Source organism: Lepidochelys olivacea, assembly GCF_965140295.1.
Source record: "Lepidochelys olivacea isolate rLepOli2 genome assembly, chromosome: 7".
Taxonomy (NCBI): domain Eukaryota; kingdom Metazoa; phylum Chordata; order Testudines; family Cheloniidae; genus Lepidochelys; species Lepidochelys olivacea.
The window spans coordinates 83,243,608-83,269,354 of record NC_140417.1 but is presented as its reverse complement, the minus strand read 5'-3'; the positions used below and the strand labels follow the sequence as shown (position 1 = coordinate 83,269,354).

General features: G+C 44.2%; 1 protein-coding gene across 1 annotated transcript in view; it reads left to right on the top strand.

The window, feature by feature from the left end:
• The first annotated feature begins 3,685 nt into the window (after positions 1 to 3,685).
• Positions 3,686 to 25,747, top strand: part of CHST3 (carbohydrate sulfotransferase 3) — a 47,274-nt gene continuing 25,212 nt past the window's right edge. Inside the window, exon 1 of the mRNA XM_084634654.1 lies at positions 3,686 to 4,146. The gene's annotated coding sequence lies outside the window, so the exon portion shown is untranslated. The remainder of the gene's footprint in view (positions 4,147 to 25,747) is intronic.

Here is a 25,747-nt window from a genome sequence, read left to right as displayed (position 1 = left end):
ACTAAACAGCCTTCTTTGTGGAAGACAAGGGTAGTGAGCTGCTAATAACCAACCAGCACTGATAGGTGGAGGCTGTAACCTGACACACAGTATGCTGAGGCTGTCATATACACACACTCACATTCATGTGTATGCACTCACCAACCCTTTATACAGACACCCCTGTACACCTCCATGTACAAACACATACCTAAAGACAAACCTTCATATGCAAGGACTCCTCATTGTTTTTGCTGATACAGACTAACATGGCTACCACTCTGAAAACTGTTCCTAAAGGCACACATGCTTACATTAAACAAACACACATATATAGATTTTATATAAAAGAATTTATCAGCCTGAGTTTGGGATGGGTGATTTACCCAGGAGTAGCACAGCCACTAGTAAATTATGCTGGTCATCCCAAATGAATGCCAGTAAAACCCAATGTGTGTTACAGAAAAAAATATTTAGGAATGTTAAAGAATGCTTAAACTTTTTATTGGGACTATTTGTTGTATCCCTCTCTCTATAAAGCCAGATGCCTTAGTTACCATGAGTCCAACCATACAGGGCTCAGAGGGAGCTCGTTAAACAAGATCTAAAATACCTTTTTTATATAGAGAAACATTGCAGCTTTAAAGTCTGATACTTTGTGGCTCTGCAAGACTAGAAATGAGTGCTGTGCCCTGCATTAGTACGCTGGGAATCTCCCTTTCACAGAGATAAATAGCTCACATTTCAAGCCCTGTGGGGCTGCAACATTTTTATGTACAGAAAAGCTGTCACTGGCTCAGGCCTTAATCTAGCCTGTCCTAGGCCTCAGGCTGGAGTACTTTGGGTGGAGGAAGCAGAGAACATTCTTGTGGCACATGGATTTTTTTAAAAAAGAAGTTGTTGGCAACTGTTCAAGGGGTTGGATGTTAGAATAAATCCTGGGGAGACAGATAGCAGGTAATGCAGCCCTACGTGAATGATAACTACATTTATCACATCTATGCTGTTTATCACATGGAGGGCATCTTCACATTTATGGTAGATATTGTACCAAAAACACACATTCACAATCCTTGCAACAAAGCCCGTTGCCAATTGTGCCCACATGTCTATTCAAGGGACACCATCATAGGGCTTAATCACATCAGCCACACTATCAGAGGCTCGTTCACCTGCGCATCTACCAATGTGATATATGACATCATGTGCCAGCAATGCCCCTCTGCCATGTACATTGGTCAAACTGGACAGTCTCTACGTAAAAGAATCAATGGACACAAATCAGACATCAAGAATTATAACGTTCAAAAACCAGTCGGAGAACACTTCAATCTCTTTGGTCACTCGATTACAGACGTAAAAGTGGCAATTCTTCAACAAAAAAAACTTCCAAAACAGACTCCAACAAGAGACTGCTGAATTGGAATTAATTTGCAAACTGGATACAATTCATTTAGGCTTGAATAAAGACTGGGAGTGGATGTGTCATTACACAAAGTAAAACTATTTTCCCTTGTTTATTTCCCCTCCTACTGTTCTTGTCAACTGCTGGAAATGACCCACCTTGATTATCACTACAAAAGGTTCCCCCCACCTCCACCACCACCACCACCACTCTCCTGCTGGTAATAGCTCACCTTTCCTGATCACTCTTGTTACAGTCTGTATGGTAACACCCATTGTTTCATGTTCTCTGTGTATATAAAATCTCCCCACTATATTTTCCACTGTATGCATCCGATGAAGTGAGCTGTAGCTCACGAAAGCTTATGCTCTAATAAATTTGTTAGTCTCTAAGGTGCCACAAGTCCTCCTTTTCTTTTTACGAATACACACACTTGCATACTCATGCACACATACATATGTGGTTACAAACTCGCTTATGTACACACACACACCCCATAACACAAACATATGCTCACACATACATTCACACACATTCCATGTGCATAACTGTGAACATATACAAAGTGGTGTACACGTATAAAGCTGCACATGCATTAATGCCCACACAAATCCTCACACAATCTCATTTATAGTGAGAAACTGATACAGCAATTTTAGAAAAAAAACATTACAATTACAATGTTTCAGCAGCTTGCTTAGCTTCTGCATTTGGAGTCAGAAGCCAATTTAAATAGGAGCTTTAGGGAGATAAATTGAATTTCCTGACCTCTTGGTGGAGCAGTTTTCCACGTGGTTTATTTATTATTTATTTGAGGATCTCACCTCATTGTGGGCTTGCAGACTCAGGTTTACAGTGAAAGGAGGGGAGAGTGAGAGCAAGTTTACAAGCTCTGAAGGGTTTTTACAAAAAAATACAAGGATCTGAGGCTCATGTGTTTGCTGAACCTTTGGTATACACCCAGCTGTTCCAAAATAACCGACTTGCTGCTTTGTCACACAAATAAATTCCATCTCACAGGTTCTGGTGATCTGAATGCTGCTTTGTGATTTATAATGTAATCTGAATGCTCAAGTGGAATTAAAGTTGTGTATACATGGTTATATACCTATTACCGTTATCCCCCAAAGTCTGTCAATAAATGGGGTGCATATACACCTTATAGTGCTAGAAGTATAATGTGACAATGCAGGATATTTTTAATAACTGCAGGTTTTGGGTCACCACATCAGTAACAACTAAAAATGGCCCCAAATCTAACCCTGTCTCTAAATATCCATAAACTTTGGGATGTTTGAAATTCAGATCTGCATCCTGCATCTGCTCCATCCAGGTATTACACTAAAACCACAACACCTGAGTGCAAGGAAGTGTCCTCTCCCAAGAGCAGCTGCTGATCTGAGATCAACACCCTCCACTGGAAAAAAGCTTTCACAGTACTGTGTCAGATCCCCTCGCTCTGGAATGGAAACACAGTGGAAGCATTATTACCACGAATTGCCAAAAGCTGAGCAAGAAGGGCTACAAATTTAGTTCATCATCTATAATCAAAAGAGCCCTGGAGCAACAGAAAATACACAATAATGAAAATATGAAATACAACCCAGCCACACTAATATGGAAACTGTTTAGTCACAAAGGCACTTTCCTTAAAAAAGAGATATGATATGCACACTTCCCCGCTTTTACTTCTGTGTAACCTCTTCCCCTCTGTGCATACTACAGTGAGGAGAAGGGCCTCAAAATTACCATTGATACAACTGTAATAAATGGAGTCGACAACGGCCTTGGAATATTCCGATTGAAAAGGAGCTTGAAATCCCTCCTACTAAAGTGGGAAGTCACGATCCGAGTGACTTCAGAGCTTTGGCTCTCACAGACGTGCGATTCCCTCCTAAGTTATTTCCTCGCTTGCAGAGGGGAGGGATAATGCAATCAGAAGTGCGGAGATAACACAGATGAAGTGTGTCCTGTCCTTTCGCTCCATCCCCCACCCCCCCGCACACACACACCTTGTCTCACGCCACCCCCCCGGCCAAGTTTCTTTTCCTGCAGCCACTGCACCCCCCCCTGCACGTCTGGCCAGATGCGCACTCGGCCACCTCCGCCAGCGGCTTTGCGCCTCGAGAGCCGGCCAGCAGCGGAGACGCGAAGGGCGGCGTGGCGCGGAGTGTCTCGAACAAAGCCAACAGAAGGGTCCTTGTTAGCGGGCTGCTCCCAGGAGGGGGCGAGCGGCGAGGGGAGGGGAGGGGCGGGGCAGGCGGCTCTCCCTTCGCCTGTCTCCTCCTCTAGCCCGGGGCCCGCCGCCCGCCGCAGGGGGACCCGCTGGTGACTTTGGCTCACTTGAGAACTCTCCTGCGCCGCCCGTCGCGGGCTCGCCCGCTGCCTCCGGCCCAGCAGCGAGTTTCCGAGGGGCCGGGAGCCGCTCCAGGCGGCGGCGTGAGGCTGGTGTGCCTGCGCCTGGGGGAGGCCAGCTCGCTCCTCCGCCCCCGGGGGCTGCTCTGAAACCGACCCGACCCTCTCGTCCATTGCAACCCCCCCTCCCCCCAGGCCAGGCATCCAGCCCGGGGCGAGAGCCCGGCCGCCGGCTGCGGGAGGGAGCGAGCCCCAGCCTGGCACGGGGAAGCCGCGGCGCTTTCCCAGGAGCAGGGCGCTGCACCGCTGGAGGAGCGAGCGCGGATGGTCCCCCGGCCGCAGCCCGTCCCGCCGGGCAGAGCTCTCCGCGGCCGGCCCCGGGAGGAGCGAGGCGGGTCGCGGGCCGGGTAAGGCAGTCGGTCGCGTGCACGGTCCTGGCGCCTCGCCGCCGCCGCCGCTGCTTTTGTTCCTTGGTGGGGCTGGGGGGACCCTTCGTGCGCGGATGCCCGCGGCGCGCTCAGCCTGAGCGGGGACCGTGCGCGGGGGAGGCGCCGTCCAGCTGCTCCCTGAGGAGGGCAGGGAACGTGCCCCGAGGACCCCTGCCCCCCGGGACACGCCCGAGGGTTGTGAGAAGAGCTAGCACAGGCCGGGCGCGGTGGGGCGGGGAGAGCCGGGCTGCGCCGGCTGGGGGCAATCCGGGGGGGCGCGCGGCCCCTGGTCGGTCGGTCTGTCTGTCTGCCCGCCCGCAGCACTCAGCGTGCTCCTAGCGCTCCCCCAGGGACGAACCAGGACGGCCAGAAGGCAGGGAGAGAACAGAGCCCAAGCGCAAGCTAGACCCGGTGGGTTCCTGGGAGCAACTAGCCGGATTTTGGCTTTGCGAAGGCCACGCTGCAAAAAGGAATAAGCGGCATGAAACAGAAAGGGGAGGAGATAAAAAGCCGTTCAGCCCAAAGCCAGGCTGCGAGGTGGAGGGTCAGGTTCTCCTGCAAAGCCGGGAGCAGCGCTTGCAACCCTCCCCGGGCAGGAATCATTGCACTGATTGTCCTTCCAACTTTGGGATACAATTCCGGAAAACTTGTGTGTGTGTGCTGTGCAACGCGGCCTGTTCAGATGGAAGTTTTAGGGAATGATTCATGGAACCTCCTTCCAGAATGTAAATTGCCAGCAGATTTAAAATGAAGCAGCATTGCTGGGAGTGAAAGTCAGTTCAATGCACAGGCTAAAATGCTTGCCTTGAATATGCTGGGCCAGCACAGAGTTATGCTAGTTACACCAGCTGAGGATCTGGCCAGTTAACTATATTTAACCTACTAAATAAAAATATATTCAGTGGAATTAAGGAAGACTCTCACATCCAGGTAGGTGGAAACAAAGGGACCAGTGCTAGGTATGGTTTCTTTTTCCATGACGTGAAGAATAGGGCAGTGCAACTATATCAGAAACCTGGCTGTCCCTTTATGTACAGTAGTACAGTATCCTGTTTTTGACAATGGTCATATGCTTTAGAGGAAGGTGTAAAACCTCCTTAATGCACCGCATAGTGCTATACATAGAGAGGAAGGAGGGATTTCTTCCTGATCCCAGCTGATGATCAGTATCAACTCTGAAGCAGAAAGGTTGATGATCTTTGTAACTGTATCCTAGCTAGGGTAGCTGCAGATGCTATTCCTGTTTAATATCGATAGCTAAAATGTTCTATGTTCCCCCTTAGCTCTTTACTTTCTTCAGTTTCTATCATGGGCTCACCCACCCACCTCTGCCAGTTGACTTCAGTCTTTAGTTGCAGCATCTTTCCTGGCATTGGGTACTATAGACAGCTTTGAGAATCCACCTCTGACAATCCACCTCAGGCAGGCCTGGCATGCAGAACCCTCTCATAATTCCTGGGCTTCTCATGGGCAGAGAATGTCAACTACGCTAAACCACGTCTTGGTTTTGGGGACAAATGCCCATTGAGGACTTCATTTCACTACTGGAGTTAGCTAGATCTGAATGCAGTTCTTCAGGAGAGAAGATCTTGTTAGCAATGGAACCTCCCACACCATGTAGTTCTTTTGGTTACTTTGTTAAAAATTAAGGACAGACAGTCCAGCTCTAACTGTGAGCTTCTGTCCAAAAAGAGCAATGTGTCTGGCTCTAGAAAAGGGCACTTATTCATAAGTATCTTGGAATTGCATCATCTTTCTTGTCAACCCTGTTTTCTTGCTCAGAGGTGTGGAAAATTCTCCTCACTTCTCTTTCTCCCTGGTGCAGACTGGGGCTAAGCACCAGTCCATGTCTGAAAGTTCCATCCGGAGAGTTCTGATGCAGAGTGGGCATTGGCAGGTCCACCGCAAATCTTGCTAATTCCTCCATTTTAGACTTCAGCCACAGTTATCAGAAGCACTGACTCCTGTTGACTTAGCTGATTGCTGTAGCCAAACTCTGAGATGGAGAAACAGACACATGGGTGTATTCTTCTGTCAGAGCATGTGCGGCTTTCTGTGAATAATTCCTGTTAATATTCAGAGAACTTATTCACATAAATCCCTCATTCATCAGTGGGAGAATAGATCCCTATATGTATAAACCACAGGATTTCATCTTGACTTACCTCTTTTCCCCAAGGGATCTAAGTCCCTTTTTGCATTTTTTGTCCTTTTCCACTACTAAGTGGGGTGATTTATGGGTCCAGAGCAGGGTGATGAAGAGATAATGATGTTAGTCAGTAACACACACACCTGACTTGTTGCTTTTGGGGGGACACTGTGTTTCCTGGAAATGTGCTATATGCACACAGATGCATTCTGGGATATTCATTCCAATTCCCCAGGAGCGCAACAACAGATTTATTTACTAGCTGGAATGCTCTATTTCTTAATACTACTTCTTGCTTCCTGTCCTATCTGCAGGAGCTTGGATAGTGGGATCAGGCTAACATACTGCTTTGTTTACACAATAAAACTGGAGCAATGCAGGTCTCAGACTAGCCTATTGAACAGGCACAGTGCTCAGCAGTTTCTCTGTTCTCTTAGTGCAGGAATGGGTCAGGGGGATTATGAGAAACAGAAAAGGACATTCCATTCCCATAGAAGCTGGGCGACTGTTCCAAATGTGCTCTGGGGACGGAGCGGGAAGAGCGTGCACGCACCAGTCAGCATTGTATCTTGTGCTACAGAAAAACAGCAGCAGCAGCCAGGCGCAACTCATTCCCTCTTTACCTGCACCTATGCGGGGTGTAAACCAGTAGTTCTCTGGCCCGCCTACTCATGGCTCAGCAGTGCCCCTCTTAGCCCTTCTTGGCGGTCTGCAGAGTGAACCACTTTGGGAACCAAGGAGGCAGTGATTGGGGATTGGGCTGGGAGGGGAGATGGGTCCAGGAGATGATCTCTCTTACTAAGTAGTCTACAGAATAACTAGTAAATTATATGCTGTATCGCTCTTTCCCCATCCCAAACCATTTCCTGTATCACGCCTTTTTAGAGAAATCACATACCTGCATAATTTCTTCAAGGGCATATGGCCCAAGAGGTGATCAGGAGAAGCAACCTCCTGCTACCATTGCTTTCTAATAGATAGAAGAGTAGAAATTGAAACGTTCATCAAGACTCCCAACAACTTGCCATCTCATTCCCAGTCCGCCCCTACTGTTCCATCTGCCCCACAAAGACCTCACAGTTGTAGGGAGATTTTCTGTTACTTGTGTGGTTTTCATTTCTCCTGCTTAAAAGCTGTCTGATGGCAGAACCCTTAGCTTGAACGTGTCCAGGGCACTGAAGAGGTGAGGTAGGGTCTAGCCTTTCATATTTGTAAAACAAGCGGAACCCGAAGCCCCTAACTCTGTCTCCCTCATCACTTTTTCTCCTATTAAAATTGTTTCCCAGCCCTCCTTACTCCTCTTTTGAGTAAAGGGTTTCTGAGGGCATTATTACATTGCCTGGACTTGTAATGTTATAACACGAAATTACATGGCCAATGCATATAATGAGCTGGTATGGCACACTGTGTTTTAGTGTTTCGTTTGTTCTGGAGTGGATTTGAGACATTGCAAGCTCTTCCACAATTGCAGTTCTTTGTCAGAGCTTCCTGAACCTGAGGCACTTGGCCATTACATTTTTAGTTCCCCTTTATACCAGGGTTATAACTTAACAACACAGTGTATGTCTACACCAGAGGATTTTTAACTCCAATTGGTTGATTATATCAGTTAGCTTAAGCTAGCTACCAGTCTGGACACTCCCCAAACCTTTGTTCCAGGACACAAACATTTGTTCTAGGATAAACCACAAATATTTGTGGTGTCCAGGCTGACATGCACAAATGTGTTAGCTAACTTGAGTTAATTAGTAATGCTGATGAAGACAAAATTAGAGCACAATCTGCTAAGGGCTTCCGCCTTTACAAGACACCAGTTGGAAGGTATTTACGGAGCCATGAGCGAGATGGAGGATTGGAGAGCAGCTGTCTAAATGCTACCTGGAACAAGCCCTCTGTCCAGTGTTGATGTCTTTCCTTGAAAAGTCCATCTTCATTTAACTGTGATTGAGTCAATGGAGTATTTTTGGAGGCAGCAAAAATATCCAGTGAGGCACTTTTCACTTATAGTCAGATCCAGCAAACAATAACAGGGTTCTGCTTCATTTTAACAGACTTCCCTGGCCAAAAGCCCAGTGGAGGCAACCAGAAAGGGGGGGGGGGGCAGATGACAAGTCAAACAAAATTGCTAGAGAAAGGCAAAACTGCTAGAGAAAGAAAGGAGAGACAATTCTCCTTCTCAGGTGTGCACTATGGGTATGTCAACACAGCATTTTGGAGCAAGCCTGCCAGCCCGGGTTAACAAACTTAGTGGGGCTCGTACTAGTGTTTAGAGCTGTATAGACAGCGCTTTGAACTTGTGGCTTGGGCTGGAGGCAGGGCTTGGAAGCCCACCCCTTTCGTTAGTCTTCAGAGCCTGAGCTCCAGCCCCAGCCGCAACTTCACAGTGCTGTCTAGGCAGCTTTTTTTAGAATGTTAGTGCGAGCCCTGCTAGCCCAGGTCTGTTATCCGTGGAGAAAGGGCCAGTATCCTGCCATGGCACGGCACCTTATCAGGCTGGTGTGCTTCTGCTGTAGAGAAAAGAGAACAACACTGATCCATCTGAACTACAGAGTCATGGCAGCACTACCATTATTAATAAAGCCCCTCATGCCCAAGTCATTGCTTAGTAAAGCCCTTGGGGATTCCATGAGTATAAAAGGCGCGACAGAGAAGCAAATCCCATTCTGGTTATCAACGATCAGTTCCTATTTCAAGGCAGACACACTAATAAATAATGGGCCTAGAAAGTCCATCTGTATCCAGAATTTTGAAGTAAATACATAAAAAGATTTTTATAAAAATACCAGTACAGATCTGCTGGCTTTTACCAGCACTTTTTCCCGTTTCCCCAGCCTGGGCTGGGTTGGGAGCCAGAATGCAGCTTCTTTTCTTACAAATGTTCATCTCACTAGCTTTTCTTTTCCGAGTGGATGCTACTGTACACAGCACACTTAGTCACTTTAACAGGGCAGTGGAAAACCTATCCAGAGCAGTCTGGAGGAGGAGTGTGAGGCAAAGTGAGGAAAATAAATAAGCAAGTCCCCAGCTTGACCTCCCATGAACCCCAGTGAGTAAACAGGCTGAGAAGAAAACTAGTGACATCTATTTTAAACTTAAGTATACCCCTTTTATGTTCTCTCTCTCTTTACACACATACACACACATGAGACACAGAAATTCTGGAGTCCTTACTTAGGCACTGAAGTCAATAGGAGTTTTACCTGCAGATTTTGATTCTTTATGTAACCCACAACAAATAATAAATAATAATAATAATAATAACTAGCTCTTAAATTGCAGTTTTCATCAGTAGGTCTCAAAGGGCTTTACAAAGAAGGTCAATACCATTATCCCTGAGTTTTACAGATGGAGAAACTAAGCCACAAAGAGGGAGGAATTGACTTGCCCCAGTTACCCAGCAGGCCAGTGGCAGAGCTGGAAATAGAACGTAGGCCTCCTGAGTCCCAGTCCAGTGCTCTATCCTGAAATTTTGGTATGCGAGTCAGAAACAAGTCCTTCCTTTTCTCTTTCTAAACTCGCCAGGGCCAGACGTGTTAGAATTGAGGGAGGGAGGCAGTGGGATGAGGAATGAGCCACAGAATGCCCATGCAGTTTTCTGGGAAAACTGCAAAGAGTCAGACGTTGTTATAGCATATGGTTGGTTCATGGTTTTATTTGTGAGCTTCATTTCTTGCGGTATGAAAGGTACAATTGGATTATTTTAGTTCTGAGGAACCTTGGAATGTGTGCTCCCCCTCTCTCTCTCTCTGCAGAGTAATATCAACTTTCTCTTCAAACAGCAGTTGATAGGGGTTGGGAGCTTAACAAGGACAGGAAAGTATTTCATTTTTCTTTCCTGACATGTCTCTAAGCCCTTCTCCAGTCCTGTTGGGAGGGGATTTCCACTGCAAACGTAAAGCTGCTGAGAGTGGGACTTGTGATGTTCTTTTGTCTGTATTTTCCATAGGCTTTTAAGAAGTCTGCAGTCTCTGTAAGGGCAAGGGAGGTGCTGGGCTGGCTCATGTACTGTAATAGGGGAGAGGAGTGGACAGTTTCTCCTGGTAGTACTGCTAGCATAGCTGCTGAAGAAAAGAGCAGCTATCAGAGAGGAGTGGGTGGGTAATGAAGACTCTGATGGTGCCTGTCGCCTTTGGCCTGGCGTGGAGTGCACCTGAAAGGAGAAGATGTAAGTAGCAAATGTGTGAGTGAAGAGCTTGGGCAAGACCATAGCTAACAAGGGGGAGTGGGCCAGAATTTTTCTGTTCTTTTACCGTCATAGAGTTTAAGGCCTGAATGGACCATCAGATCCTCTAGTCTGACCTCCTGTATAGCACAGGCCACCAACCCCACTCAGCAGCCACACACTAACTGAGCAACTGACATTAGACCAAAGTTTAAATGCTGCCAGGAGAATAGACAATTATATCCCATCGGCAGAGAACAGGGTGGACCAAGGTGTTTCAGGGCCTGAGGCTCCCACAATGGCAGGGAAACAATTAAGCAAGATACACCCAGATAATCCTGGCAAATGACCAGCATGCTGCAGAGGCTGGTGAAAAGACCCCAAGGTCTCTGCCAATCTGACTTGGGGGAAAATTTCTTTTTGACCCCACATAAGGCGATCAAGTTAGACCCTGAGCACATGACCAAGAACCAGCCAGCAAAGCACCCGAGAGAGAGCGAAAGCTCAGTGCCTCCTCAAAGCCTTGGCCCACCCCACCCAGTGTCCCATCTCCTGCCATTGCCATCTCTGGTGTTTCAGAAGAATCCATTACAGAACTCATGAGCAAAGAGTTTCCACTTGGAAGGCTCTCTCCACAAGCAGAAGTGTTAGAAACGTACTGAAAACTAACAAAGAAAGCTTAAGTCTGCACCAGTCAACTGATAGCCCTTTACATTCTGCTGGAGCCTGACACCTCATGCTGATGGTCCTTATTTTGCCAGTGAATATCTTACAAATATGCCTTTCCCTGTGTCAGATTTGGTCACACCCACTAGACCTTGCCCAAAGCTTCTCAGTAAACTTCATCTGAAGTTTCTAGAAAAAGCTGTTTCTGAGATAAGATGCGGGGGAGGGGGAGGGAGGGGAGTTAGACAAATTTTTAAAAGCAGGATTAAAAATTGATTGTCTGAGTTCTGTATCTCAAAAACTAATTGCTTAAATCATCTCAAATTTGAACAGAAATTGTCTGCTGGCCACAGACCATGTACCAAAATATAGGATGTAAAAACCACTACCATGGAGTTTTAAAGCAACTAATTACTATAAATTGATAGAAGAAAAAGAAGAATAGACATGAATATTGGACTGGTCTGGGCCTCAGGAGATCAGGGTTCAATCCCCAGCTCTGCCACAGACTTCCTGCCTGACCTTGGGCAAATCCCAATCTCTCTGGGCCTCAGCAACCACCTGTGAAACAAAAGCCAGAACACGCCCCTTCTCTCACTTGCATTTTTCTTCTAACAATGGCTGCTGCAGTGTCCAGCACATTTAGTTTAACAGGGCTGTGGAAAACCTATTCAAAGTAGTCTTCGTGTAAGGTCTGTGGGGCATGGACTGTCTTTTCATGTGTGTACATATGGGTTCTAGCACAATGGGGCTCTGATCTCAACAGGGGCCTCTAGCTGTTACCATAATACAAATAATAATATTTGATATATTTACCCTAGCAAAATAATGAAACAAATATTAAAAGAGAGAGAAACAGCTGTTAGCCTGTTAGTGGATGATGGGAAAATGAGCAAATGAGAAGAACAGGGCAAGCAATATCAAGGAATTAGTAGCTTTTTAAAAAATCTAATTACAAAATGTATGAATAAATAGACTGCAACATGAGTGACCTGTAGAGCAGTCAATGTTCTGTCTCCATAGTTTGCTTCTGTCCTCCAGAGTGCTACAGAGAACAAAGAGGAAGCAATGGTCCGTTCTTCTCTTTATGGCCTTGCATGGACTACTTTTATTTGAAAACAAAATCAAAAACAATGAAAGAAAGAAAAAACCTGAACTGCCCCAGATGATAGAGAACCTAGAACTCAGGAGAATTGTTAAGCTTTAAGAAAATTAGCCGCATAGACAGAGGAAGGCAGACTGGTATAGGAAACATAGGGAGGGAAGAAGGAGTTTTAAAGGTTCAGTTTCTTTTTCTGAACTTGCTAATAACAATTCAGAAGTGACAGAAGTCTGCCCATATCAGACATCTGCTATGCTCTCAACACTGGGTGCACATATGATGTCACTTATATATTTCTACTAACAAGACTGACTGCCTTTGATCATCCTTTATGCAAGGCCACTGCCATGTGGCAGCATCCACACAACTTGAACATTTCCATGCAGACCCATCCCATCCACATATATACTCACCTATGTACTCCTTCACTATATTCCTCTCCTACACATACACGTTGCCATCCAACCCTCTAGATGGCTGGCAGCTAGGGAGATCCAAGTTTAACTCATGCCAAAGCTGTGTCAAAACAGAGGAGTCACTGAGAGTCTGAGGACCTACTCAGATTGGATTCCCTGACTCTTTGCTTCCTGGAATCAATGCTGTAAATAATGTGTGGAAGAGGTTTGGGGGAGTCTTGTTTGCTTGCACTGGCCGAAACAGAGATACACCAGAATTCTTTTTTGCTCAGAGGAGAGATGGTATAAATCCATCCAGTTTCTCTTCCTTGCATCAAGAGACTGCATCAGAACCACATAGGAGAGAGAGTAAAAATACTCTTAACCTAAAGTTACAGAGTTCTGGGAGTTTTCTAGGGATGCCACCTTGAAAATCACTGAAAGTCAGTCCCCTATATCCATGCTGAAGAGTCATAGGTAGGGTGGTACAGCAGTTACTTGTACACTCACTAACTCCAACCTTTCTGCTCTGACTGAGGCTTTCCAGGTGGCTGCTTAATTTGGATGGGAGTTGGTCCTATTTCAGGAAGCTTTAAAAATGTACAGTGCGACAATTTTTTTACTCACATAGATACTCTTTGATTTTAATTTTTAAATAAAATTCTGCTTGGCCATCATCTTAAACAAAACAAAACGGCTTTGTCAGTCAAACCCAGCCCAAGGCTTTCACCCTGTGATCAAGCAACACTGGTCCCATGTTCATGCTGCTTCATGTTATGCATTTCCTAATGGGACTCCTTCTCGCATGGCTGCTCCCAGCTTAACTGGCAAGATGATGGCTACAGAGTAGTAGATTGTCTGCCTAACAGTGAGAATGGCCTAGTGAATATAAATTCACACACACCACCCTCTTTATCTAGTGTTCCTATTTTGGGGGCATGTAGCCACATTTACATGCTTAGAATCCCTGAGTCAAGCTGATATTTCTGAGGATATGTTTTGAAAACAAGCTGTGCAATCCACCCAGACTTTATTTTATTTTTACATTAGTAACATCATAACTTGAGAAAGTCCAGAGGCAGCATGAAAGTTTCATTTAGAGAAAGGGAGCAGGAAGAATTTGTCATACATTTCCGAAGGAGGCGTAAGAGTTTGAACAACCACTATAGTGGTTAATACAATGTAGTCTGAAGAGGCAGTCAGGTTAGAAGCAACTTGTAGGCTACAAGGTTTTCTTCAGACTGTGAACAAAAATAGCATCAGAAACCACAACTAAGACTACACTTCTTATCCCACTGCTGTTTTCACAGTGTTTTTTCCTTATTAGCTCTCAGTTATTTTTTTAAGCTGATCAAGTAAAAAGATTAAATATATATATTATAAGCAACTGAGAACAGAGTATTATAGTGGAGGGAGTTGGTCAGCCTTAACTATTGCAATGCTACCTGCAGCACTGATAATGTACAGCCAGGAATTAGAAACAAAGCAACTCCCACTTGGCAGGAATATCCTAGTCTATGTATTCTGTTCCATACGATTCTTTGAAGTGGGAATAAGTAGCACAGTGCATTAGTGTGTAAGACTTTCCTGTTGGTGTGCAAGGTTTGAATCCTGTAGAGCCTTAAGAATTAAATGTTTGCTGATTTCAGTGAATGTTTGCTCACATCACAAAACTACCATCCAGTTAAGCACTGTACATCAGGTCTGGTGGTCTGTTTGTGGAGGCCCAGGCAGGAAATAGCAGGAATGCTGGAAAAAGGATTGAGCTACATAGGAATTACTTGCATTCTGCCTGACTCTGGCTGCCACTAAGTCCTGTAGTAGCCCCCTCAAAAACTACATGCTGAAGGGAAGACCTTTGGGTTGGGGCATCAGTTCCCTTTGTGATTGGGTATGTGTCCTAGTAAGCCCTCCAGTATACTCCTATGCAAGGATATTCTTGCTTCAGGTCTTTGTTCTAGGCAATGAATCACATGCAATCCACACAATTATAAATAGCCCACAGCCAATCCATCCATTAAGAGGACTGCTTTTTTGCCATTTATGGCATTAGGAGAGCCTCTCAAGCGAACTATGCTCTTGCAGTCACTCCAGATTGTCTGTGAACTTATATATACTGTAAATATTTCCAGGAGCTGTAGTCGCAGTTCCAGTTTGACTGATGGGATGAAATTCAGAGTTGGTTAAAGCAGGCTGCAGTTTCTCTGGAGTTACACCCTCTTACATGGGTCTGAATTTGGCCAATGTAGTCTGTAGTCAGCCAGTTCAGATGTGGTTTGAAGAAACATCTCTACCCTGCACTAATCAGCTATAAAACATCATTGACTATTTAGCCATTGAGTGCTGCTTACCCCTGGAGAGTGAGTATGAGAGGAGTGCTGGGGATGGAGAATAGAAGGTTGGCGATGTGCACAGCAGAGGAGATACAAAGTCTATGCAAAATGAACACATAGAAACCCGTTCAAGATTTCTTATGCTAGATGAATTTCCATACTAAGGTGATCCTCGTCCCAACTGACACCAAAGCAGACTCCATTACTCCGAGACAAGGGGAGCCTTCGCCCTGTCTGACACTGGAGTACTCTGATTCTAGAACATTAATACTCTACGGCAGCATTAACCAGCTGGTACCCCAATCAAGTTCAAAGAAGTAGCACCAGGGCATTGGAGAGGAGTAATTAGTGCTACAAGTTCATTTCCACCGAGATTTTTGTCTCCGAGTACAGTCATAAAAGCAGGGGTTGGAGGTGAAAGAAAGGATGGATGAATGAAGGAATCCCAGAAAGAAGGGGATGGGACCTAGAACTAGATGCTCACAGTTCATGCGCCAGGAGCTCTTTTGCTGACCATTGAGTCATTTGGGGAAAATGTCACTCCATTTATTCACACCTTGCACTGGTTTGCCCTAGTAATCTGAACTGTTAAATTTATTTCCTTTCCTGTATGATGTCTCCCATTTATTGCTGCCCATAGTCTGCAACATGGAGGAATGGATGGACATGAGCAAACTCCCTTTGACTGACTTTGGCAGGTGGCTGGCCCACCTAGTCTCTCGTTCCACACTTTTCTCCTTGACACCTTCATTTCCCTCCCTTTCCCTATATAAGACAGCAATTCCATCTGTGCATTTTGTGCTTACAGAGAATTGCAAGTGATGCTAGTATATAATTACGCTTAGTTAGGTGAGATGGTGCCAGCAGACAGCTTCAGAAAGAAGAAATGAATTCCTCAGGGCTGTAATTGTACTATTGATGCAACCATTTGCAGTTCTGGCTGTAGGAAAGTGCTGCTTTGAACCATCAAAAGAGCAGGGAGAACTCACCAAACTGTTCTGACTACTTGGTTTGGGGACTTTTTATTTACTGTTTTACTTCGCCTCCCACCCACCTACCCCCTGAGATACTCAGAACAGGGGAAGTTACGAGTGAGCTGACGCTGATGGTTGCACAGACAGGGTCTGTAGTGCTGCTGGCTTGTTTTCCCCAGCCCAGGAAGGACTAACCACACCAGTCTTTTTCAGGCACAGTTTATTAATTCACACACAAAACTAGTAAAATAACCCAAACAAAAGCTATTCCCCTGACCGACACAGATTACAGGGGCCTTTCATTCTGTTCCCCTTTTTCACAGGTGCCAACCTTCCTCCTCAGCTCTCTTAGCCATTTACAGGCATCACCTGACCCCTTCAAAGTGGGGTCTGACGCTCCAGCAGGGCTTGTTGGCCCCAGGCCCCTCAAGAGGCAACCCATGCTGTTCCAGGGTCCATCAGCTGGGGTAGATGGAGTATGTGACTGTGAGTGTGCAGCTGCAGAGTAGTAAGTGAGATGTGTGCATGTGTACACAACTGGGAGAGAGAAGGCAGAGAATCCTTTCCTGGAGCCCTGCTGCAATTCCCATCCAGGGCAGCCCACACACCTCAGTCCTTTGTTCGTTGCATGCCACTGTTCCAGTTCTGGCCTCTGCTGCTCAACTGTACCAGTGCACCTCAGTCCTGACTTGCAGCATGCCCTGCAGTCCGGTGTCCCTCCTCAGTTGTACAAAATCATTTGCCACCTTCTGTGATGGGACAGCCGTGCACTGGGGACTCATTTTCACTTCTGACCAAAACGTGGTGCATCCCAGGTGATGCCAATACATTCAGTATCCTCTGTCACTGTCTTCTGCCAGTTCTTCCTCGGCCTTCCTCGGTTTCTCTTTCCTCCTTTGATTATCCAGTCAGTGCTTGCTTAGCAAGTCTCCCAACTTCAATAGGGTGTACATGTCCCAGCCACCTGAGCCTGCTTTCTTTGATGATCTTTTCTAACATGTCCTGCTCTTGTCAGCTCCTTTACTCTCACATTTGCTATTGTCTTTCCATTAAATGTCTAGTGTCTTCCTCAGCCACTGTCACAGGCAGCCTCCAATCTCTTTTTATTAGCCACTGTCATTGGCCAAGTCTCTGCTCTATACAATAGCCTGCTCAGTATAATCACATGGTATAGTCTGACCTTTAGTTTGATGTGGAAATCTCTGTTTGTTCATCCTTCCAAATGTGGTGTTTGCTTTCCTTAATCTTGTATGAATATCTATATCACAGCCACCTTCAAATGTCATCACGCTCCCAAGAGAGCAGCACTCTTTTACCTGTTTCCTTTGTTTTCCATCCATGTAGACCTTTGCATCGGTTGTCCAGTTTCCTACCTTATCTTGGGTTTCTTTGCATTTACTTTCAATCCAGTTTTTGCTGCTTCCTGTTCTCCTGTGTAAGAGCAGTGATTCTGTTTCAGGTCATACTTAGTAAAGCAGTTTCATCAGCAAAGTCAACCTTGTGTAAATTGTCTCCACTAACCCATTTTACAGTGTCCATTATACCTTTTGTTGCCTGCTTCATCACCCTGTCCATTGCTAATCCAAAGAGGATTGGTGGTAACACAACACGTGTCTAACTCCAGTCCCAATATTGAACCACTCACCCAGGCCTGTATCTGATCTTACTGTGCATCTGTTTCCATCATATACTCCTTATTTTGTTGATCAGCTTGTTTGGCGTCCCATAGTGTCTAGCAATATTCCACAGTATGCGTCTGTGGATATTATCAAACGCTTTCATAAAGTCAATAAAGTTAATTAAGATAGGATTTTGCTAAGCAGTAGCTATTTCAATGATCTGTTAAAGAGTGAATATCTGTCCACAATGTGATCTACCTGGACAGAACCCAGCCTGTTCTTGTAATATTCCATCCACTGCCTTCTTCATTCTATTCAGTATAATGGTAGCCAATACTTTGCCTGGGATTGATAGCAGTACAGTGTCTCTCTAGTTCATGCACTGATGATATCACCCTTTTTTGGCAATGCCATGATGATACCATCTTTCCAGTCTTGTGACACTTGTTCTTTCACTCTTTTTTTTTTTTTTTTTTTTTTCACAGAGTTTTATTAGCTACTCAATTAGAATTTTGCGTCCTGCATTTAGTACCTGTGTTTGAATTCTGTCAACCCAAGGAACTTTTCCCCTGTTTAAGGCCGCTAATGGCTGCTTTAATTTCATTGGTGTTATTGGTGCCTTTTCTGTTTCTACCTTAGTGTTGTAATTTCTCTCAAACCGGTACATAAGCATCAGCTCTAGACAGTTTAATGTGGAATGGAAATGTTCTTTTCATTGTCTGGCTTGTTCTTCATGCGTTTTCAACATCTGTTTGTGAGAGTCCCTGATGGGGATCACCTGTGACAGTCAGGTTCTTCCTGAGAGTTCTTTCATTATTCTGTAGGATTGCTTGTAATCTCCTCTCTGTTCTGCTGCTTCTGCCTCTGCAGCCTTCTCCTGAACTCAGGCATTTCTATCTGGCCTGCATCCCTTCTTTATTTCTTTGTCCTTTTCTCTGTATCTTGCATCCACCTCTAATTATTCTGCCTTCATCATGCACTGTTCCTTTTTTGCCTTCAGAGCTTTCCACTCATCAGTCACTGCTTATGTTCCACATATAATCCATGTCCAAGCATCTTTCTTCTGCCCTCAGTGGTGGCTGTCTCAACTACTGTCTTCTTCTAGTTTGACCTGCTGTCCTCTAGACTTTCATCAACCTGGCCCTGTAAATCACTGGAATGGTTGCTAAGTGCAATCTGGGATCTGATCTGCATTTCTTTGTCCTTGAACATCTCTATTGCTATAAACACTCATTTTGTCGGTCTTTGTGATCTTTTTAAGTGTAAACTGTAACATGGCCACTAAAAGAAAATGATCGGAGGCAACATCTACTCTTCTGCTGACTCTGATGTCTCTCAAAGAAGATGCCCATCTCTTAGTCTGTGTGTATACCTATCTTGTTGAGAGTTGCATTGTCTGGTGATGAGCTTGTGAGTCCTCTTGTGCTGGAAGAGCCTTTCTCCTATCTCTGGGGTGCTTGTGTCACAGAGATTCAAGAACCGTTTGCCATTATCAGTTGGATGCCTTCCACTACTGTGCCCATGATTCCTTCCCAGCTAGTAGAGTTGTTGACGATTCGTACATTGAAGACTCCTGGTTAGGCATGTCATCCAGTACTTGCTGCACCTGCTCATAGAATGTATCCTTTTCACTGTCACCAGCTGCACTTGTTGGTGCATATACTTGAATTATTGTACACTTGTCATGTCTTGTTTACAGCATGACTTATGATTCTGTTGTTCATTGGCTCCTAAGCCAGCAGGGTCTTGATTGTGAAGTTATCCAGTATAATACCTTCACTTCTTTCATGCATTGTTCCACTGAGTGTAAGATTGTAGCACCATCAGACATCAGCATGCCACTCCCTGCCCATTTTGTATCACCAACACCAAGTATATTAAGATGGTATTTTTTCATTTCTTGTGTTACCTGTGCTGGCTTTTGTGTACTATACAAAGTGTGTACATTCCCTGTGCCTACTCTTGTTACAAATTTGGTTGCCAGGATACTTGGTTTTGTGCTCCATCTGCACTTACCATCCTCAAGTTTGGGTTGCAATATGGTTTTACCCGAGCAGGTTGCAGATACAACTGCAGAATCCTTCTCTTTTATCCAGGCTTGGGACTGGCACAGCGTAACTATTTTAAAAGAATAAAAAGTAGACAAAAAAAGAATCTCTACATATCATTACTCTCAGAACAGTTCTGTAGGCCTGTCTGCAAAACTAAACTCTTCTCAGCCATGTTGATTCAGTGGAGTGGGGACCAGTGTAGACATTGCAGTTAGGGCTGGAGCTCGGGTTGTGAACCCCCCCAGGCTACAGAACCCAAGCTCCAGCCCAAGCTTGAATGTATACACAGTTTTAGCACCGTAGCGTGAGCCCCACAAACCCAACTCTGTAGAACTGCACTTGTGAGACTTGCTGCCATGGGTTTTAAAACGCAGTGTAGACATACCCTTAGATGCCCTATCATGCAGATGCCCTTCTCTCTGGAGGAAGTTTCCCCTAATATGGTGGCAGGAATTCTCAGCAGGTACCATTTTGGCTTTTGGCTTCATGTTCCCATATCAGGAATTCAACTTACTCCTAGTGTAAACACTGCAATGAAGTATAAGGCTGGGGTCTGGACAAACGGGGTGTGGACAAGTTGGAGGTTTGGTCGTTCGGATCAAATGTTTGGCAAACCTTTTCTCAAGACATTGGCTCTAGCTGCTGTGCAGGTGGAAGTTGAAGAATTGCCAGCACTTTTCAGAAAGTAGAGGCATAATCTTTGTGGGCAGCCTGGCCAAAATTCTCTCTTGTTAAGGGCCTGCATAGCTAAGCATCTCTGGGCACCTCTCAGGATCAGTCCCTTAAACTAGTTTTCATATTCAAGGCAGCACGTGAGCTACTGCTGAGCACATAATAATGGGCACTGGTTTGCCTGTACAGTCACTGCATGCCCAGTATCTTTGTAAGATATTTGGAGATATAAGAGGTGATCTAGGGGGGAAAAAGGGTTTCATTCTAACATCCCCCCCCCCGATGTGGCTAAAACCAGTTACATCTGTTTCTTACTATCATCAGTGTTATGTTCAATGTCAGCTCTGGCCGACAGCTTTCTAAACCCCAGAGACCTATGAAAGATTGTATGTTCTGGTGCCTGATGTAACCCTTCTCTCGCCAACTCCTAGTAACCCATTTCATGGGCTTTTGTGATGATTTTGTTACATCTTTAGTTGCAAGGGTCAGTAATTTTCCACAATGCCACTGTATCAGCCTGTCCTTTTTGCCTGGAGATATATAGCTGTGTATGTCCCTATCCGCAGGTTTGCTTTTAAGAACTGCATTTCTTTGACTAGTATTTATTAACCCTTTTTTATCTGGAAGTTTAAGTCTTGACTCTCTTGTCAGTGTCAGTTGTAACAACCTGGGCCATAACTGAAAAACATTTCCAGCTCTAGTTGTGGAGAGAGCAGTAGTCAGTAGATGGGTCAACTACAGGACCATCACAAGCACGGGGAAAGCTCACCAAACCACCTGTACTTAGTGTTAGGGGTTTTCTTTCTATTTCTAATGTTTTATGTTCCTTTTGTTTGCTCTGAGACACCTCGAACAACATAGTATGCGGCTGAGGAAAGCTAATAATTGCTGGATATTTGAGCTATTGAAATAAAAACTGTCCAGAGGTGTAGATGATGTGGCAGAAGCATTTAATAGGGCTAGACAATGCTAGTTATTTCTGTTAGCTTCCAGGAGCGTGAATACACATTTACTTCTGTTTTCAAAACATGAAAAATTTCTGTCATATGCTTGTACAGAATACAGAGTCCATGTATAGTTTGTTGCCTAGGGCTTTTGAAATCTCTCTGCTCTCAGCGGCAACAGGACCAAATACAAGGTGAAGAAATAAGTTTGTTTGCTGAAATCAGTTCATCTTGCCATCTGCCAGGATATTCAGTGAGCCCAAGATAGTATTAAAAATGGCCTCTCTTTTCCGTGCAAGCAGATGATAGCAATTTTTCATGTATTTTTAATATAGCAACAAACAGAAGTACATTCATGCCTCTTGGAAGATGATGAAAATAGTTTAGAAAGTGGCTACACTGAGATCAGTTTGTACCTTGAAAAAGAAGAAAAGCACAATTCATCCCATTTACTTTCCCCTTTTGGGTGCAGTTTGATATCTCTCAGACAGATTTGGGTTAACAACAGAAGCATTTAATCAGGTTAGATACAGCCATGCTGGTGCCCATCATTTTCCTTTTCCTGTGATCCCAGGCTAGTCAGCACTGGGTTTTTAGAGATTCACAGGTCTGTTGCATTGGACCTCCAATCTGATTGAGCTACCAAGCCTGCCGCCCCCACTCCTGAAGTACCAAATCCAAAACCTTCATCAGCAACACGAACTGAGTTTGATTTGCAAGAAAATACAATCCTCCTCTGCCCAGAAAACTTAAGTCTCATGGATAAAACTAACTGAGTTAGGAGGTTGAATGTCAGCTGGAGTAATTTATCCAAGAGGGAAGTGTTAAATGTGCACAGAGACCCTCTCTGTTTCAGCTAACAATGGGCCATTTATGACTTTTCATTCTGTTTCGTCACCCAGCCGGCAGGCAGGCACACATGCTCAGGATTTACTTCCAGTACTGAAGAAGAGGAAATAAAAGTGGGAGGGACAGAGTTGGGCCTTGAATTCTCTACTGAGGATGACTGTTTAGGAGACCATCTGTCCCTTTTACCTAGAATTTCCTCTTGTCCCCAGGTCCTCTGCTCTGTAATGAGGTCCCGGTATGCCAGCAATGAGCACATACTTCTTTTCACCAGTTTTTCCCCCCTGACTACATACTCATGTGTTGCCCAGTCAGAATTTCACTCTCCTTTGCCTGCCCTTTGCATACTATCTACATAGGTATTTTTGCTATGCTGATTAGGGGAGAAGAGCAGGAGAGCAAATTGTTACTCTTCTGCCTCTCCCCTGCAATCACCAGAACAGCAAGGCTCAGTTTCTGAATGATCATCACTGTGGTGATAGAGGGCTGACCTCTCTGTGCCTTGTGGCTGTCAGTAGAGACTTGTGGTGCATTAGGGCTCAAATCTCACATACTTTGACATACAATTTTCAGTTTCCTAGAAATAGGTGATGATGTAGACATATTATATGATACCACTCTTTCCATTCCACTAGTGTCTCAGAATGATATTAAACAGTGGCTATTACCATTAGATATTTTAAAAATCAGTAGGCCCAGATAACTTGCATCCAAGAGTTTTAAAAGAGGTGGCCATGGAGCTCGCTGGACTGTTAATGTTGATTTTCAATAAGTCTTGGAACATTGGGGAATTTCCAGAAGACTGGAAAAAAGCTAATGTTGTATTAATATTTTTGAAAGGGTAAATGGGATGACTTGGGTCATTACAGACCTGTCAGTCTGACATCAGTCCTGGTCAAGATAATGGAAAAACTGATACGGGACTCAATTAATAACAAATTAAAAGAAGGTAATATAATTAATGCCAGTCAATGTGGATTAATGGAAATAGATCTTGTCAAACTAACTTGAGATTTTTTTTTGATGAAGTTACGAATTTGATTGATAACAGGTAATAATGTCAACATAATAGACTTATGTACGGTGTATGACTTGGTGCTGTAGGACATTTTGATTTAAAAACTGAAAAGATAAAATTAACATGTCAGACATACAGTTTATTAAAAGCTGGCTAACTGCTAGGTCTCAAAATGTCATTGCAAATGGGGAATTATCATCTAATGGGTACGTTTCTAGTGAGGTGCCACAGCATCAGTTCTTGACCTTTTGCTGTTTAACTTTGGTATTTATGATCTGGAAGAAAACATAAGACCATCACTGATAAAGTTTGCGGAGGATGCAAAAATTGAGGGAGCGGTAAATAATGAAGAGGACAGATCACCGATACAGAGCAATCTAGATCACTCGGTATGCTGGGCTCAAGCAAAAAATATGCTTTTAATATGACTAAATGTAAATGTGTACATCTAGAAACAAAGACCGTAAGTCATACTTACATGATGGGGCACTCTATCCTGGGAAGCAGTGATTCTGAAGAAGATTTGGGGATTGTGGTGGACAATCAGCTGAACATGAGCTCCCAATGTGATGCTATGGCCAGAAGGGCTAATGTGACATGCTGGATCAGAAAGAACACAGCCTGTTTATGCTAAAAGCTCTTTGTCTGTTGGTCTCTGGACAGTCCAGTTTGAACCAGTATATGAAACCTAAGAGTGATTCGCGTTAATCACTGCTCCCCCAACCCCATACAGTTCTTTAGTTCCTTTAGGAACTGTGGTAGCCCTCCCCCATAGAGTAGAATACAATCATACATAAACCATTCATAAGCTAAACACAGTATGGTCTCCAAAGATATATTGCATGCAGTTTCAATATCTGTCACAATCCCTACTCCTGGCAGAAGTGACATGGGAGCTAAATGAATACAAGAAGTCATGACTTTCACTTTACATCTCATCTGGAAGAAGGTGGCTCAACTGTCACTTAATATTTTGCACACAAAGTATAAAATGGTCTCATCCATTAAAATTACACACACACACCCCACCCACCAGAATGCTACCAGTCACTATATACTCTACTTTACTAGATCATTGGCCCATCCAAGCTTGTAGCCTGTCTCCAGAAGTGGTGGACATCTGATGTTTCAGGGTCAGGCATAAACCATAATGCACTTGGACGGCTGTGTAACTGAGGGATTGAGAATGGGGATTTCTTCCTGAAAACAAGCTCTGTGTATGTCTGGAATGGCCTGAGCTTCAAAAACTTCTTTTGCTGAATATACAGAAAATGAGAGGGTCAACAGTCCCATTCTATAGTGAAGTGAGGTTGGTCCGGAGGCATAGCACTGCTTCCTGTTCTGTCTAATCATCAACTATCATACATTTCTCTGTACAGTTAAAGCGAGAGGGCAATAGTCTACATAACTTTTCTCCCCCACAATAGCTGAAGACTCATTCCTTTTCTGGGGTATCAGCATAATCTTCCTGCCGATGGATAGAACTGGGTGCATATTTTGTAACAAATAATTTAATTACTGTTGCCTCTTTTTCAGTTTGTGACTTGTCTGTGAATAGATCAGTTTTCTCAAACATAGTCATTATTTGAAATAATTCACTGAATAATTCCTGTGAATAATTTCTGGCAGTGCCTTATTTGCAGGGAGATTGCTGTGAGTATCAGAAGTTGAAGCATCATTAATTAGTTTTGACCAGCCACCCAGGATTTATAGTAATGTTCAGTTCCCTGACTGGATGAGTTTGACCCTTAGAATCAAGTTTCTGGTGCAGATATCTGTGATTATGGGTTTGAAATTCATTTTCTTTAAATACTCTCCCATATACACTTAGAATGCCCACAAAAACAGTGAATTCTCTGCCAAAAAATGCATTTGCAGCAATATCCTCCACAAGCAAACAAAAAAGTACCATAAACACAGTCACAGTAAATTTGATTATTCATTTGAGCAACTATTTGCAAAAAATGCTTTTGTATTTGCTCAGCTCAACTAATGTGATGCTCCCCACTCTGCCCTTTGGCCTGCCCACCCAACCCTACATGGGAAAGACAGAAGGAATAAAGCACAGTGCACTTTTGCCCTGTCTTCTTGACTGCATTGAGCTCCTTAACTCCACAATGAGCTATTTTTATTTTTAATAACGTAATGGAAGGGAAAACAACATTTCTCTCACGACAAAAAAATCAGAGGCTCAGAAGAGATTTTTAAGCCTTACTACATTTAGGAGCAAAAATGGAGTTGAGGGGATATTTAGAGGGGTTTTATATATTTTATTTCTTTTTTAGTTGCTCAGATATTCTGACAAGCTCTGTCATCACTCCACACTGAGCAGAACACTGAAAGTTTTACTGTCTGGCTGAAACTGACTGGTGGCAACCCTAGGGTCTAGTAAGCCAAAAGGCAGCTGTCCCAAACACACATTCCCTCTGAACGGTTTGCTGACAAATTAAACTAACAAAAGCTTTAAATATATAAACTGATGCATGATTCTTTCACTACTGATCGCTACAAAGGTAAAGCAACCAAAATTTCAGAAACTAAGTGGCAGACATGCACTGAGCTTCTCAATAGGCTGCTTTATACACATGGAGCCAGGAAGTGGAAGCACTCGAACAACCTTTGGATCCAGTTGTGTTCAATTGACTAGTA